The following is a 16692-nucleotide window of genomic DNA, read 5'->3' as shown; positions in this document are numbered from 1 at the left end:
CTCCCACCGAGGTCAGGAGGCGCAGCGAACGCCACGGTGCAGTGCAGGAACAGTCTGACACTACAGACAGTGTTGGCAGGGAACGTGCACATGCAGCGCGTGGACGCAGAAAGTAGGAACCACTGCCAATTGCCAAACATTAGATGGGAGATGTAACCCATGTCCAAATGGACACTGCCCACAATACTGGTGGTGTTCTAATAAAACACAGTCACAAAAAACTGTTACTGGCTCTGTCTCGTTATTCACTCAGAAATAGTTTGACGTTATCTCTGCCCTTCTCTGTCTCCCATCATGTTCAACTGCAAAACCAGCTGCGCTGGGCTCTGGCTGAGGGTTGTCCTCGTCCTCGTCCTCTGTGTCAGTTAGTTCCAATGCTGTTCCTTTTCTTGTGGCCAGATTGTGTAGCATTGCACATGTTGCAATAATTTTGCAACATTTGATGGGGCTGTACTGACGTGCACCTCCACTTTGGTGGAGGCAACGGAAGCTGCTTTTAAACAGTCCAAAGGTGCGCTCCACCACGTTGCGTGTGCTCTTATGTGCAACATTGTATCTCCTCTCCCTTGGCGTGGTTGGGTTGAGGTATGGTGTGAGTAGGTAAGGCTGGAGGGCATATGCGCTATCACCTATATGCAAAAGAAAGCGCCATTAATTTGTGTGACCAATAGCTTGAGCCAAGGTGTACATCAGGGTGTGTCACATTGATTCACCATCAGCCAGACGTGAATGGATACCACTGTTCCGGAATATGTAGGAGTCATGGGTACTCCCTGGTAATTTGGCCACGATGTCAGTTATGATGTACTTGCCATCACATATCACCTGCACATTAATGGACTGGGTGGATTTGCGGTTGCGGTCAATGTATTCTGTTGCTGCAGGTGGGCAGATTGGAATATGGGTCCCATCTACACAGCCAATGACGTGTGGGAACTGCGCCAGTTGGTAGAAATCCATTCTGTCCATCATGGCATTCAGGATGGTGTTGAAAAAATGGGATAGACAGCTCTGTGACACACCACCTACTGTGGCTATCACACCCTGGTAACTTCCTGATGCCAGGAGGTGAAGGCAACAGAGTACCTGGACATGGGTGGGTATTGCGTGCACCCTTGCTGTCTGATGCTCAAGATAGAGTTTGAGGTCCCGTATTAGGTCAAGGATGGTGTGTGGGTGCAGCCTGTACCTTTCATGGATTTCAGGTTCAGTCAATAGGAACAATGTGATGCGCAGTCTGTACACCCGCTCTTCCTGTCTCCAGTTCCTCGCTCCTGCTGCTCTCAAGCGTAGCCGCCTTGCTATGAGGTAGAGGCCTGCCATTGTGTTCACACTGTTGCATTTTGGGGCTGTTTTTATGCACTGCACCTGATTACCACATGATCAGGATCCATGGTAAATACCGAATCGTTATTACCGATTTTGGTCAAATTCGGTAATACCGATTTTTGCTACATTGCATTTTGGGGCTTTTACCGAATCGTTATTTACCGATTTGGTATTCATTGTTTCGGTGTTCTCCGATCAGTAAATAAGGATTCGGTAATTATTTACCGATTCGTTATTACCGATGCCATTCGGTAATACGTACATCTCACAGGGCTAAATACCGGTCGGTAAAGCCGGAATTTACCGATTTTCGGCTTTCCCGACCGGTATTTGGCCACCTACATATGGCCCATAGACTTAACTACAGAGAAGTATTTTGTTTGTTTTGAGTGTGTCTTCATGCCACAATTGTCCACAACATTTTCATGTCCATGTGGATCTAACTGAAAATATCCTGCAAGAATCTCATAGCTACTCATCCAAGTTATTCGCCAGGAAACTGCCCAGTTTGCCAATACCTTGTTTTGCTACCTGCAGGTACCACCACCATTTTGCCCTCATCATATTAACTATTGACATCTAAGCAGCACAGTGTGGTGGACCCAACACTAAACAGCTGATAAAATATAGACGTGCTGGTGGATGGAAGCAAGAGTAGTTGTTGCATGTTGCATGCTTGTACAGTAAGCAAATGTGGTACAACGCGCCCAGATTTCCTTTAAACATAAGTAAAAGAACCATGAGAGATGTCATAGCCAATGTAGCCATTTAGCCAATTTAGCCTGGTGTGTCCAACTTCGGTCTCAAGTGACTAGATGATTTTGCCTTTCGTTACCCAAGCCGCTTAATTCCTTTAAGCTCTTCTTGGAGCTTGCATATTAGAGTGCAAGCATAACCCAGATGTTGCAAAGCATGGGAGTCCGACCCCTTCATGCTATAAACAGTGCCCCCTGGCTGCCACCATAATCATGTTCAGCGTAGAAGGACTGCTGCTCGTGAACAAACTCCCAGTGAAGACTGGGTGAAGCACACACTGGTAATGATCTTATTAATGCCTTTCTCTAGGAAGCTGGGCCTGGTAAGTTTATGTAATGTGCTTGTAACATTGCTATTCTAGTTGCAGGACTGAGGTGATAGAAGTCATATAGCTGGCTCTACGAAATGATTTTCATATCAATTATTTTGGGGAGGAAGGCTTGATAGAAGAACAAACTTACTGAAAAAGCTTGAACAAGAAATGCCTGAAGATTTATGTTGTAGAATCTACTTATTTCTCAAAACCATAATGGTATTAGTAACCTAATTTAATACTTTCAGTAAATTATGGTGCAGTGTAGAATACTATGCATAGGATCACAAGATTAGCGTCAATCACCTTCCCCAAATAAAACAGGAAACATTTGATTAGTTTTTTATCAGTCCCAGAAAATCCTTAGGAAAATAGTACCTGAATTTCAAACTAAGGGGCATATTTACAAGCCCCTATCGCCACAGGAACTACACTTTTAGTGAAGTTCCTGTGGCGATAAGGACTTAGCCTCACTTACAAGGCAGCGTAAAGCCACTTAACGTGGCTTAACGCTGCCTTGTTAATAAGGCACCCTTTCACGCTATACTAGCGTGAAATGTGAGGGCAATGGGTGTTGCGGTGGGCGTTCCACCGCAAGACCCATTGATTTTGATACTGCCCCATATTTACAAGGGTAGTGTAAATATGGGGCAGCAGCAAAATTAAGACAAAAAAAACCTTGTCTTACCCTGGCGAAAAGAGGAGAAATGCTTCCCTGAGGGACTCTGTGTGCCAGGATCCTGTTCTGCCCTGGGGGAGGGCCCGCAGACATCAGCCATGCTCTTTAGCACTCGTCAACTTCCGCTGCGCGGGAAGCCAAAAAGCTACTTCCTGGAGGGAGTCTGTGTCCTAGGATCCTGTTCTGCCCTGTGGGAGGGGCCCTTGACATCAGCACTAACTCCTGAAGTTAGTGCTCGTCAACTTCTGCTGTGCGGGCCGCGCCAGGGCGAAGCCCTGGCCAAGGGTGGGGCCCATCCTTGCCCGTCATTGCCAGGAATAGGCAGGTCATGGCCACTCCCATTGCGTTTTGCATCTTGGAGCTCCCTGGGATCAGCTGTTCCATCGCAAGGTCATGTGTCTCCCTATTTATTCTCGAAGCCCTGTGAGACTGGGGTGCCCAAACCCCCTTGACATGTTATATCGGAGCAGAACGTCTAAAACTTTTAACACGTTTTACAGACTGTAAGCTGATTCCGCGTGTAGCCCACTAAACCCTCCTGGACCAATCACCACCATTATTTGTTATTAGCTGAAGCCACTAGTGTTTGTTTGTGGCCTGAGGGTGAGGTAGACGTCCTGTGGGGACGTATTCCTGATTCAAAGGCAAAATTTGATTATTACCCACAACAGGGCTGAAGACAGTAATAAGACCGTTGTAAGCTCTGTCCCCAACCGTTTGCAAAGCCTTGTATGGGGAAAAGAAAATCTGTGGATTGTGGGACGGGGGGGGGGAGGGAGTGGGGGGAGACACGCAAAATCCAACAAAGAAAGAAACAGCCCAGCAAGAATGATGAGAGTAACTGTGCGATAGTTCGCATTGACGACCTATTGGTCGAATGGGAGGAAATCTTATCTGCCACTGGGTCAGCTCCATCCAATTCATCAGAGGGGGCTCCATACGGTTCCAAACTAAAGCCCCTAAAACATATCCCCTTAATGTTTAAGAAGCCTACCACCCGCAGTAGCAAGCAGATTTAATCGATCCCAATTGCAACAGCAGATGTTTGTGTGATTGAGCACTTAGTTCCATTTGAAACCCAATAGCCCCCGAGTCTGGGGACACTGGCCTCTCCCTTAGTTATAGGTTTGTACCCCTTCAAGATCAAAGTAGCGACCCAGAGCGAAGGGAGGAGCATGAGGGAGATAGTAGGGGGGAGGTTGAGTCAACGGGGGCAAGAAGAGAAGACTGTAGTGTCGCTCCATGTGAATGGGCATTTCTGCTTGATTCCTCTTTTCTTAGAATTATAAATCGATCTGAAAGCGGAAGTTAAAATGTTGAAATCAGCTACAAAAACCTTACAGATCAGGTTCATCATCTTCTAGCTAAAAGTGTAAGCAACACACAGGCCCCCACCTTGTGCTATAGCTAGTGTGTTACCTCATCCTCACTAGTACAAACAGATTCAACTCAAATCCATGCAAGAGCTGCTACTGCCAGCTCCAAAGTTAACTCTAATGATGTAATTGCCCCAAATGATCCACCTGGGACCCAAAGTATTAAGCCTCAACATAAGAGGGGCCCAGTAGTGCAAAGAGGCCTTCCACCTATACCTGAATACCCACCTATACATCCTAGGGTTACCCCCTTCCATAATAAGCCTCAAGGGCTTTGTGAGCGTGCCACATTACCTCCCAAATGGATTTATATGATTAATGCCCCAAAACTCTTGCCCAGTCAAAGGCACAAAGAGGAAGACACACTTATAAATAAATCCATTCACTGGATCCGCCATGTGAGAGGTTGCCTTTCAGTCATAAGAGATGATATAATAGGTACCAGAAGGCTCACCCGCCTTAGCAATCACATGGATTGCATTGAACTGCGCTTGGCTGATGGGATTGTGGCACATAATTTGAGAGCTATGGATGCCAGATCTAGCTCTCCCACGCCTACACACATTCAATTTAAGTATAGATTGTCACCAAATCCTTCACATGCCACTGTCCACTCGCCTGTAACTCATTTGGGTATAGACTACTCTCTAGCATCTGACTGACTTGAATTACTAAACAACCATATATACCCAAAGTCTCCAATATCAAATCTTCCAAACATTCAACCCCTTTTGGGGGTTGTTAATTTGGGTCAGGATTGCACTCCACTGTTCATCTTGTGACCTTCCATCTGATAGCATGGACATTTTAACTGTGCAACTTAAAAGTCAGAATGGTGCCTTGCTCGACATCTACAATGTCTAGGCTAGAGGCACCAGGGTGGGAAGGCGATCAACCACGTTGGATGAGCTAGAGGCACTTTTGGATAATAGGGCCTCAATCCCACCCCTAGTTGTAGCTGGTGACTTTAATGTCACCTTTGAGCCATTGGAAAGGGAGGACTTTTGTGGGGCTAGGGAGGAGGATGCGATGTGGCATGATCCCCACCTTGATCTACCCCCTATAAAAAAAATGGACCCAAGTGGCACTTCAACTAAATGCCCTCTCCCTAGAATTTGGCTTTAGGGCAGCAAATGGTCACACTAGATCAGATATAATGGATGCCAATACCTGTAATGGGACCGACAACACAATCTGCATAGACTATTTTCTGGTGGACTTCAAGATATAGAAAGTTTTTGGTCTCTGTGCACACTTTTTTTTGAATAAAGTTTTTTCTTTGATGCTTGTGGTTCTTGGTTTAGCGCTACACGTTGTCACACGATGCCTAGTCGTGTCCTTAATTAGACGAATTGTGCGGAGGTTGATTAACTTCCACTAACAGTGCGCTGTAGTTCAACTAGAAACTGAACTTGTTTCTTCTCCTAATTTTATTCAATTATTAATGAAAGTTCATAACTCCATTTTTTTCTTTGTCTTAGAGTTTTATTGATCAGTTATTTCTTTCTTCATTCATTAGAGAATATCTTGGCAATTAATGTCCTTAAGGGAACATAACATTCTTTACAACTCTGCCCAATGCATTTCGGGTCAGGTCATGTGACCCTTCGTCAGGGGCCTGTGGAAGAAGACGAATACAGGACCATCACCTTCAATATCATATATATATAAAACATTTCCTTAATATGCAAACAATCAGATGAAAATACAAATTAATGTTATAATGTCATCATGTCTAGGTAAAAATAACACAACTTTAAACGAGTCCTGATACAGTGTACTAGTGGTGAGGTGGTTCGGGGCTTAAATAAATAAAAAAAGTGGAGTGAGGATCGCCACTATATGAATACAGGGTATTGCATTAGTGCGCATAGTTTTGGAAAACGTTTTCACGAGTGCGGTAATCAAATTGCGGCAAGGTGCAAAAATTAGGTGCGTGTGATACCGAAATCGTTCACGAGTGATGGGATAACACTTACGTGAGTCAATAGAATGTCCTGCCGTGTTCAGCGGTCGGGTAACTCAGAAACGCTCTCCTGGATACCGGGCGGGTGAGGAGGAAATGCTCGCGGTTATGTTTTTAAACAGCCGAGCTAGGTTCCGATCACGTGGGCGCATTGTGGCAAAGGAAGTCGAAAAAAGACTTCTCAATAATTTAGTCGAACATTTGGGAAACGGAGTGCAAAATGAAGATAATACATAATAACGGTGCATGATGTTTATACTCAAAAAGTGAAAATGAATTTACATAAAACTAGGACGACTGCTCCCGTCGTTTCAATTACGTGAAGGGACATGTGGACACTAAAAAAGGACTAGAAGGAAAAATAACCATGGTGAAAACGGATAGTGTGCGGTTGAAGCATGATTATATGCAAGGAAATGTTGTAGAAATTCAAAACATCTATACATTCCAATGTACTGTACTGATTATTTTAGTGAAAGTAAACAATAAGAAATATATAGTCAAAAAATAGAGGTACCAATAGAGCTTCTATTTCATGAAACATAAAATATCAAAAGTTCCAAACGGGGGTTAGAAAGGTCCTTAAAGATGCTTATTATAGAAAACATGAAAATTCTATCCGGTCATTCATCCCGGATGGCTGTAGACTGTTCAATTTCTTGATCCAGAAGAATTCGGCTCTTAACCTTTGCTTTGTGGGGTCCATGTCGCTGCGTTGTGGTATAGTCTCCAATACCGTGAATCTCAGTTGGGAGATTTGGTGATTTGCTTCAGACCAATGATTAGCTATAGTTGATTTTTGGTTTTGTAATCGGATATTTGATTTGTGTTCTGTTATCCGTACTTTGATTTTCCTTTCCGTCTGTCCTACGTATATCTTGCCACATGGGCATTTGATAGCGTAGATGGTATTAGTGGTGTCGCAAGTGCTGTTGTGTTTTAGATCAATTTCATATCCTTGGGTAGGATGTCTAAATTTGTTGCCCACTATAACATTGTTACAGTGGGTGCAGTTGAAGCATTTACACATTCCTTTGAATTTTGATTTTTTCATTTTGTCAGGTGCTGTAGTTAAGATTTCTTTTAGATTTTTCGATCTTTGGAATGCGAATGTAATGTTTTCGTTGTACAGATCTTTCAAATCAGGTTCCATTTTTATTAGATTCCAGTGAGTTTTGATAATCTTTTTGATTTTCATAGCTTCTGTAGAGTATTTCAGTACACATACTGTTTTTTGTTCCGTTAGGGTGGACTTAGGTAGAAAAAGTTTTTCTCTTGGGATAGTTTTAATTCTTTTCATGGATTCATCTAAAATTGTAGTTGGGTATCCTCTTTCAAGGTATTTGTTAATTTGATCTTGCATTGAAATTTCCAATTGTGGTGGGTTTGATGTGATACGTTTCAACCTAATCAGTTGTGATATGGGTAGATGTTTCTTCAAAGTGAGCACTTGACATGAAAATAATCAGTAAAAAGACCCATCAGTTTCTTGAGACAAAATATCCAAGAAGACCCAAATTATACATGTTACCTAAAATCCACAAGGACAAGGAAAACCCACCATTTAGACCAATAGTCTCTGCTTGCGGCTCAATCTCCGAACCGTTAGGACAATACATTGACTGGTTCCTTCAACCAATTGTTCAAGAAAGCAACACATACATAAAGGACACGACGGATTTTCTAAAAATACTTAATGAAGTGATTCTTCTACCAGGGAAAGAATACTGGCTATGTACAATAGACGTGACCTCGCTCTATACCTCGATCCCCCATAACAAAGGAATGGAAGCTTTGGAATGGAGCCTACTCAAAAGAAATGAGATGGATGAAAGTCATAAAATATTCCTGCTGGAATTAATGCAATTCGCTCTATTCCATAGTTATTTTGAATGGAAACAGTGTTTTTATAATCAAAGTAATGGAACATCGATGGGCTTTGGGGGAGCACCAGCATACGCATGTATCTTCATGTCTAAATTTGAGAGCGACTTCATCCTAAACAACCCAGACTGGAAAAACAATCTAGTAGTATTCAGAAGATACATAGACGATATTTTCCTTCTATGGCAAGGTGACAAGATGACACTTGAAAATAATATCAGTACAATCAACAACAGATATGAAAGAATCAAATTCACTCACAACATCCACCAGGAATCCATTGTTTTCTTAGACGTAAAAGTCAACATGTCTGACCTCAACTTCCACACTCAAGTCCATATCAAGCCCACTGACAGGAACTCAAGCCTACATTTCCAAAGTTTTCACCCTATCACTTTGAAGAAACATCTACCCATATCACAACTGATTAGGTTGAAACGTATCACATCAAACCCACCACAATTGGAAATTTCAATGCAAGATCAAATTAACAAATACCTTGAAAGAGGATACCCAACTACAATTTTAGATGAATCCATGAAAAGAATTAAAACTATCCCAAGAGAAAAACTTTTTCTACCTAAGTCCACCCTAACGGAACAAAAAACAGTATGTGTACTGAAATACTCTACAGAAGCTATGAAAATCAAAAAGATTATCAAAACTCACTGGAATCTAATAAAAATGGAACCTGATTTGAAAGATCTGTACAACGAAAACATTACATTCGCATTCCAAAGATCGAAAAATCTAAAAGAAATCTTAACTACAGCACCTGACAAAATGAAAAAATCAAAATTCAAAGGAATGTGTAAATGCTTCAACTGCACCCACTGTAACAATGTTATAGTGGGCAACAAATTTAGACATCCTACCCAAGGATATGAAATTGATCTAAAACACAACAGCACTTGCGACACCACTAATACCATCTACGCTATCAAATGCCCATGTGGCAAGATATACGTAGGACAGACGGAAAGGAAAATCAAAGTACGGATAACAGAACACAAATCAAATATCCGATTACAAAACCAAAAATCAACTATAGCTAATCATTGGTCTGAAGCAAATCACCAAATCTCCCAACTGAGATTCACGGTATTGGAGACTATACCACAACGCAGCGACATGGACCCCACAAAGCAAAGGTTAAGAGCCGAATTCTTCTGGATCAAGAAATTGAACAGTCTACAGCCATCCGGGATGAATGACCGGATAGAATTTTCATGTTTTCTATAATAAGCATCTTTAAGGACCTTTCTAACCCCCGTTTGGAACTTTTGATATTTTATGTTTCATGAAATAGAAGCTCTATTGGTACCTCTATTTTTTGACTATATATTTCTTATTGTTTACTTTCACTAAAATAATCAGTACAGTACATTGGAATGTATAGATGTTTTGAATTTCTACAACATTTCCTTGCATATAATCATGCTTCAACCGCACACTATCCGTTTTCACCATGGTTATTTTTCCTTCTAGTCCTTTTTTAGTGTCCACATGTCCCTTCACGTAATTGAAACGACGGGAGCAGTCGTCCTAGTTTTATGTAAATTCATTTTCACTTTTTGAGTATAAACATCATGCACCGTTATTATGTATTATCTTCATTTTGCACTCCGTTTCCCAAATGTTCGACTAAATTATTGAGAAGTCTTTTTTCGACTTCCTTTGCCACAATGCGCCCACGTGATCGGAACCTAGCTCGGCTGTTTAAAAACATAACCGCGAGCATTTCCTCCTCACCCGCCCGGTATCCAGGAGAGCGTTTCTGAGTTACCCGACCGCTGAACACGGCAGGACATTCTATTGACTCACGTAAGTGTTATCCCATCACTCGTGAACGATTTCGGTATCACACGCACCTAATTTTTGCACCTTGCCGCAATTTGATTACCGCACTCGTGAAAACGTTTTCCAAAACTATGCGCACTAATGCAATACCCTGTATTCATATAGTGGCGATCCTCACTCCACTTTTTTTATTTATTTAAGCCCCGAACCACCTCACCACTAGTACACTGTATCAGGACTCGTTTAAAGTTGTGTTATTTTTACCTAGACATGATGACATTATAACATTAATTTGTATTTTCATCTGATTGTTTGCATATTAAGGAAATGTTTTATATATATATGATATTGAAGGTGATGGTCCTGTATTCGTCTTCTTCCACAGGCCCCTGACGAAGGGTCACATGACCTGACCCGAAATGCATTGGGCAGAGTTGTAAAGAATGTTATGTTCCCTTAAGGACATTAATTGCCAAGATATTCTCTAATGAATGAAGAAAGAAATAACTGATCAATAAAACTCTAAGACAAAGAAAAAAATGGAGTTATGAACTTTCATTAATAATTGAATAAAATTAGGAGAAGAAACAAGTTCAGTTTCTAGTTGAACTACAGCGCACTGTTAGTGGAAGTTAATCAACCTCCGCACAATTCGTCTAATTAGGGACTTCAAGATATGGCATCAAGTGGTTGATATGGCCATTAGTTCTACCGTAGACAGTGACCACAATCCCCTGCAACTCTTGTTGGGGTTACCCTGGTTGGGTACGCCTAACCCTTCAAATCTAGTCTAGACTTCAAAGGAGCTATTGCCTTTACACGACAATCGTCTGCTCAAATGGCATCAGGTAGCCATGGATTAAGGCAAGCTCGAAGCTAACAAGCAGAACCTGATGTTGTCCACAGCAGCAATTCGCAACATAACATACCAATTGGGAGTGTTGGACAAGATTCCAGCCTGTCATATCGGTCTCTATGAGCAGTTAGCAAGATACTTTACTGAACCACTCCGTTTGCACAAATCAGGCCAGAAGTTATTTTCTCAGATGGTCTATTTTAACAAAGAGTGTAAAGCCCTTAGAAGACAACTAGCTCAGGCAATCAGAGGGAATATTGTGGCTCATGTGAGGGAATTGAGGTGGTGGCACAAGTTGGCACAAAAACGGGCCAAAAGTGAATGGGATGAATATTGATGGGCTTTGATCAGGGAGACCTGTGATATGAAGGACTCTCAGAAGTTCTGACTCCTTGTTACTAGGGGGGATTCAAATAGGCATCTACCGCCTACTAATAACATCTCGATTACCGCATGGTATGATCGTTTGTCTCTATTATACTCTGGGCCCTGCGTACCAGAGGTAGATGACTCCAGCCATGGCTTTGATCCTGTTTCAGCAGTAGATTTCTTCACTTTAAATGAAATCAGGTCCAGCATCTCTTCTATCACAAAGGCTAATGCTGCCGGTCCCGTTGGCATTCCAGGAGACGTGTTTGTACATAACAGTAAGAATTGGGCAAACTATATTTTGGCCTAGTCAATTGCCAAGGGGTCCATAATTCTCCTCTCCTGGAAGTGAGCAAAGGTGATCCCTGTGTTGAAGAAAGGTGACAGATCCCTACCCTGTATCTAGAGACCAATCAAACTCATAGACTGTATCTAAAAGGTGTTTGCCCAAGCACTCCTCCTAAAAGTCCAGTGTAGGATGAACGAACATAACATCTTGTCCCCATTTCAAGCAGGGTTTAGGCAAAAAACGAGTACCATTGACCAGGTGTTTCGTTTTCTTCTCCTCTCCTGGAAGACTGTGTTCATTGGTCTCGGGAGCGTCAACATAGCCTTTGTCGACCTTAAGATCACTTTTTATCTCGTTCCTAGGAACAAGCTCTGGCAAGTATTGAATGATATGGTTCTCCCACTAGAGATTTTATCACTTATTATTCGCCTTCATGAGGCAAGCTCTGCTATGGTTAATTGGGGTTGCCAAAGCCAGCTTACCGACCCAATAGAAATCAACAGGGGGTACGCCATCATTGCACTCGATCATTCTAGGAAGATTGGCTGGATCCATAATTTGAAAATCCTTGTTATGTGCAATAGGTCTAGAGGGTTATTGGGCCTTAAATGATCTACTACAGCTACCTAGTAAAGGTACAATCAAGAAGCATTATTGGGACTGGGTAACACAGGGTTCACTTACCAGTTTCTCATGGGGACGCCTAACTATGGAGTGTATGAATTTTAAGTTGATTGGCTCAAATGAATACTATTTTGAAACAATCACCATACCCCAGGATAGGAAGCTCTACAAACATTTTAGGTTTGGTTCCCTTCCTTTGAACTTGCTTACAGGTTCCTAGCTGCAGGCAACCATAAGCTCCCTGTCTTGCCCTAGCTGTCTTTCTGTAATAGAATCTATTGCCCACGTTTTTTTTGTTTGTTCCAAGTACTCCTGCCCAGGTAGAAAATGGCTGAGGCGATTCGGTAAGCAACTGCCCACCCGATATTGTGCGAAGCCCTCTGCATTCTAAGATCAGATAGTAGTTCGACAATTGTTGCTCAGTTGCTAAGTTTCTGGAATGTATGTGGGCAATTATAAGGCATTTGTTGAAAGTTTGAGACCATTGCACATGTTGATAATCTAGCTGCTACAGTTTATGTAGACGTGAAATTCTTAATCGCTTATAAGTGTGTAAATAACCTTTGAACTCAGCCAGCATAGCGAGCCATGCAGTCCAATGGGGATCGACAATGGCTTTTGTTGTCGTGGTGCCATATGTATATGTATGCTACTCAAATTTTAAATTGAATATTAGATAATGCCCTGATTGAAATTTCACAATAGGTTTTTAGTGTACTTTCTTTGGCCTTTCAAATTGCCTTGTATCAAATCTACTGTTTTTGCACTTTTATGGTCTAAGACTGAAATAAAATTTTATGAGGATGCTTTATTTCTCCTTGTTTTTGCTGAGTGTATGTGTGCTGCATTGTGCAGCACACATGGAAACAGAAAAACGCCATTGATTGTTTATGTGCAGGAAGGTGTCCCTTCCTGCACATAAACAATCGTTTAAAAAAAAATGAGGTGTTGCAACGTCTATGTGTGCTGCAATCTGCAGCAGACATGGAAGTTACAAAACGCCATTGGTGATTGTTTATGTGCGAGAAGGGACACCTTCCTGCACATAAATAATCTTTCCCTGCAATGCAGGCACCCTTGCACAATGGTGCTAGGCAGCTGCAATTAGCACCAGCACTGGATGAAACACAGGGTTATACCGCATTCTTGCAAATATGGTGCAGCCCTGAGTTTCTGAAGTAACAGAGTGCAGCGTTAAGCCAACAAGGCTAAAGCCGTGCTCCATCACTTCAATGTGGCTATGCCCCTCAATGTTTTTGAGCAATGGATTTTGACCACTAGTAGAAAGAAACTAGGAGATTACAAATAGATTTCTATCATAAGTTATTTTAAGCATTTGTTTATTAATTATGAAAACTAACTAGATCCTGGTTTTTCATTCTTATACTGACGAGAAGAAGGTAGTATGGGTATTATATGAATAAGTGGTTTGATGTGGAAGCAGCTCATTTAATCTCACTGATCAGTGAATTTTTATTTAAAGTTTGGTAGATGTGGGGCTTCTGTCAAACAGTGGTTGAAGGAGAGTAGGGTCTGCTTCCTATGGTCACCCCACTTTTTGCTGTGATTTTCTGTTTTTTCGAATTTATACTGGCTGTGGTCCTGCTAACCAGGCCCCCATCCTAGCTGTTCTCTCTCTAAATTGATACCATGTACTTTAGGTACATACCAGATTGGTTACTGGGTCACCCTTGTGAGTCCCTGTATAGTGTACCATAGGTACCCAGGGAATAGGTGCACCCAAGGCCTACCAGAGGCTGCAGCATGTATTGTGCCACCCCTGGTTGGGCCTCCAAACTGACACCACAGACCTGTACACACAGCCTGGGTAAGGTGGTGTAATCACCCCTTACTTAGATATAGTATATCTATATCTACCTTATATATAGACACATATGCACATATAAGTCACTCCTATGGCAGGCCTTAACAATCCTGGAGGTAGAGTGCTTGGGTTTATGTGAGAGGATGTCCTAGCATGAGCTAAGCCCCTCTGCAGCTTTCGGAACGAGGTCCTTATAGCTGTTCTATGATATAGCCATACCATATACTCTTAAGTGCATTCTAATCCTCGCGGTTAATGCTAACTTTGGGTTGGCTTTATCAAAAAATGTCCTGTAAGGTGTCAAACACTTTGGAATACTACCCCCCCCCCCCCGCCAGTCCTGGTGGCGGGGGTAGCATTCCACCCTTCTAAAGGGAGAAGACATGTAGTTACTGGTAACCCCGGTTAAAGTTAAACAGAGCCTCAGCATCGCAAAATGGATGTTGCTGCCAAAGACACGAGTCTTACATCCTGCTGCTGGACAAAACTCTGGCAGGGGAGGCCTGGACAATAGGTTTCCTGTCAGGGGAGGTGCTAGCACCATCCCGGACAGACTTTAGTGGACAGGGGCAGGGAGGGCTGCATTCAGAATGCATTTTCCAGACACTGCCTGGGTCACACAAGGTGCTCCATGCATAGCCTGGTTCAAACCAGTTGCTGGGGCACTCTAGCCCTGCTCTGGCACGAAACTGGACAAGGGGAGGGGGTGTAACCACCCCCTCCCCAGGTCCACCCATAGGAGTGACCTTTCAGGTAGTCCAACCCTTGAACTTGGTATAAGTATAGGAGCTGTGTCCCTAGGACTTTAGATTACCCTGGATGAAACTTTGAAACATAAATCCCAGACCTTCGACATTCCATTTTGACTGGAAGATGGAAGACATCTCCCTTGTGTGACCACCCTGTTCAAACAGGCACCTAAAGCAACTTTGCTGGTCTGCATTGTTGAGGCTCCCACTGGATCCCGAAGACTCTGTGACACAGGACATAAACCTCCAGACATCTATGATGCTGCTCGACGTTCCCAGCAAAGCGGAGACCCATGGCGGACACGAGAGACGTGGGACCGGAACTCCTGGACATCCTTCATTTTGCAAGATGCATCTACTTCTCGAGGTATTTGGAAGTTGTGCTTTGGGGTGTTGAAGCCCCAGTCCCGAGCAACATTTGCACTGAAGCTCAAGCCTTCACACTCCACGAGTGTCCCATGGGACCTGCTCCTGCATTTCAGCTTGACGCATCTTCTTGGTTCCTAGTCCATTGGCTAGTGAGCCCCCCGAAGACTGTCCTTTGAATTTAAACTGCTTTTCTGGTTGCTCCAGGCTTGCTCCAACTTCTCCCCAAAGGAGAAGTTCCTCAAACCTTGCTGGTCTGCACTGAAGCCAATCTTCATCTCCTGCGTGGATTGCATTTGCCCAGGCTTGTTGTGTCCAATTTGGATACCGGCACCACAGTCAACTAGATCCTTTGTGGCACAGCTAGAATCCAGCTCCTGGTTGTCATCGACACACCTGGACCATGTGGCTGCAGAGACAAGCTTCACCTCATCATCTGAGATCAACGCGACATCGCCTGGTTCCTTCCTGGTCACTGGTCTGTGACCCAGACTCCGTCCCTTCTGCTTTCAGGTCCTTCAGATCTTCGATCCACCCTTGGATCCACCTGGACACTTTTCCTCTGGTCGCCTGCACCATTTCTTTGCAGATCTCCATTGAAATTGACGACGAAACCCGACACCAAAAGACACCTATGCACCCTGCTTCCGTGGGTGAGGTAATACTGGTACTCCTGTAGTGCTGAGGTGATTGGCCCTCCAAGGGTCCTAGTCTAAAAGGGTTTCATCGTAGTTAACCTAGAAGTGTCCTTAATCTTTAAAATTGTAACTTGTTCATTTTTCATAGAAAGTCAATGGTAACTCGTGGCTGTGTTTAGACACTGCACGCGTCTCCAGTGGGCCTCCTACTTCCTAACCTTTGGTTGTTTAGAGTACCCCAGCGATTCCCCAGGCCCCAGGCCTGCTTTCTAACTCTGACGTGGTTCTTATACCACTATTTTGGTATATGGTTCGTGAGGCCCCTAGGACAGAAACGTATATTGTGCAACTTATCGTATGCTAATGAAGTAACTTGTATTGTACTTTTACCTCTGACCTCATAAAGAGTGCAGAGGGGTTGTGTTTATAATAAATACATAAATATTTGATATTTACCTTGTGTGGTGTCCTTTCATTTGGTATTCAAAGGATTATATTTGGTAAAACAACTTGCTTCACTTGCTCTCTGTAGTCTTAGCCTGATGACTGCTGGTCCATGCTATCACTAGGATATCTTTCTATAAGGTTGACTTTACAACCACCATCAATAAGGGTCGATTAGACTGGTGCAAGGTGCCCACTAGAACTAGTGGACATCATATGCCAGGCTAACTTCTCACAGTGGTGGATGCTCTTAATGAGAGTGGATTGATGTCAGTGGCATTCTTAATATGGCAGACTGAACATCTGCCACTTTTTGCTGGGTATTCCATTCTGCACAAGCTGTGATTTTGTTCTAGATTCGACCTTCTTTTTCTGTGTAAAATAATCTTCAGGCACGTGCACACAATTTAATGGGAACATTTAAAAAAC

Source organism: Lissotriton vulgaris, unplaced genomic scaffold (genome assembly GCF_964263255.1).
Source record: "Lissotriton vulgaris unplaced genomic scaffold, aLisVul1.2 SCAFFOLD_775, whole genome shotgun sequence".
Taxonomy (NCBI): domain Eukaryota; kingdom Metazoa; phylum Chordata; class Amphibia; order Caudata; family Salamandridae; genus Lissotriton; species Lissotriton vulgaris.
The sequence above is the reverse complement of the archived record's forward strand: the minus strand, read 5'-3'. Positions refer to the sequence as shown.